Source organism: Apium graveolens, chromosome 5 (assembly GCF_009905375.1).
Source record: "Apium graveolens cultivar Ventura chromosome 5, ASM990537v1, whole genome shotgun sequence".
Classification (NCBI taxonomy): Eukaryota; Viridiplantae; Streptophyta; class Magnoliopsida; order Apiales; family Apiaceae; genus Apium; species Apium graveolens.
The window spans coordinates 279169867-279171921 of record NC_133651.1 but is presented as its reverse complement, the minus strand read 5'-3'; the positions used below and the strand labels follow the sequence as shown (position 1 = coordinate 279171921).

At 36.7% G+C, this 2055-nt stretch overlaps 1 non-coding gene across 1 annotated transcript; it reads left to right on the top strand.

The window, feature by feature from the left end:
• Positions 1-311: 311 nt before the first annotated feature.
• Positions 312-418, top strand: LOC141663187 (small nucleolar RNA R71). The gene has a single exon (XR_012551269.1). It is a non-coding gene; the product is annotated as a small nucleolar RNA R71 (small nucleolar RNA).
• The last annotated feature ends 1637 nt before the right edge of the window (positions 419-2055 follow it).

The window sequence follows — 2055 nt, the reverse complement described above, 5'->3', positions numbered from 1 at the left end:
CCGCACAAAGTTCACAAACACTAGTGATTTGAGTAACTCCATAATTAGCCAAAGAGTCCACTTTCATTGTCAAAGCTTGAAGTTGAGCAGCTAAAGCAGTAGATGTATCCACTTCCAGAATCCCTTCTACCTTGCCTTGCAAGATTCTTTGCGTACGATTCTGGTATTCATTAGCTGCCATTAGCTCAATCAACTTATAAGCTTCATTATAGCTTTTGGCCCATAAGGCTTCATCAGACGCTACATCGAGCATAGGTCTAGACTGTGTGCCCAAACCATTATAGAAACAGTTTATAATCATCCAATCAGGCATGTCATGGTGTGGGCACTTCCTTAGCATCTCCTTATATCGATACCAAGCCTCACACAGAGATTCTCCAGTTTGTTGTGCAAACTGAGTAAGAGCATTCCTGATTACAGGAGTCTTCGCCATAGGAAAGAATTTAGTGAGAAATTTTTTAGCAAGATGCTCCCATTTAGTGATCGACCCTGGTGGTAGAGAATGTATCCAGCACTTTGCTTTATCCCTTAGAGAGAATGGGAAGAGTCGCGGCTTGTTAGCATCTTCAGTCACCCCATTGAACTTAAAGGTGTCGCAGATCTCGATGAAATGCCTGATGTGCATGTTGGGATCTTCTGTAGGAGAACCCCTAAACTGAACTGAGTTCTGTATCATCTAAATCGTGCTCGACTTGATCTCAAAATTGTTAGCTGAGATGGCTGGTCTGATGATGCTCGACTGAATATCATTGATCTTAGGATGAGAATAGTCCATCAAAGCCTTAAGAATTTATGTTTGATCTCCCATCACTACTAAAGTTGGTTCCTCGACTTTTTCTTCTTCTTCTATTTTCTCTTCATCCTCAAAAACTTCTCATCGAATCACTACAGCTTCTTCCTCAGCTTGATCCAGAGTTCTCTTACGAGCCCGCGAACGCGTATGCATACACGCTCGCTAGAGTACTTGAAACACGACAAGGAAAAGAGTAGGTAAGTAATAATATCCGATTCAATGAACTTTAATGATCACTGATGATAAATACATAAACTAAAAGTTAACACCAAGTCCCCGGCAGCCGCGCCAAAAACTAGTTAGTCGCTAAACCTGCGCTAATAATTCCCGCAAGTATACGAGATCACAAGTAATATATAATTATTTCTAGTTCGTTCCTACAAAGACTAGTTTAGGTTAACTTTGTGATTTATGCAATTATGCAACAATGATATGGCTATTATTCAATGCTAAGACGAATAATAATTTGGGTTTTGATTATACTACGATTAACTATTGAGAATTATACTAGAGAACATTAACTAAGAGATTAAAGAGAGTTGAATAATATATGACACAAACATGAGATTCTAACTTCATTTAATACTTCATTCAATAGCCTTATTGCTCTTAACCTTACCATGTAATGGTGATGACACTAATCAAATAACAAGAAACTGCTAAACGCCAACTTTCGTTGCACAAATAACAGACTACCAGACATCCACAAAAGAGATAGAACCTGAATATACACCAATTATATTGAGACCTTATATGTCTATAGAATTTGACAACATAATGGCATAATGCACAAGTTATCTATCGTGATTACATAGGGCAAGTAAGATGGTTAAAATTGCCTACGAATCATGCATAACAATAACACATGAACCTATGCTAGCATGGCAAGTTCTAAATCCTTAAATTCACTATCGCTTTATTAAAGATTAACATACTATCTTATAAGTTTGCGACGCTCATAAGACGAATAAGCACAATCAATACTAGGTTATCATATAATCACCACACACTAAGGTATCGAAATAATTTGACTAAGGAAATCCATAATTAAATCCGCTAGAACCCCAAGATAATGATTAGCCCATAATCAGACTCATCATCAATGTGGGTTCCGATGAAAGTATGGTATAATAAATATAGTATTTATACTAAATAAATAATAAACCAAGTACAAAACAAGAGTATAGGTTCACGAATAAGAAAACTAGCATCCAAAGTTACAATATAGAACAAAGAATCATAAGTATAAAACTAGATCTCCT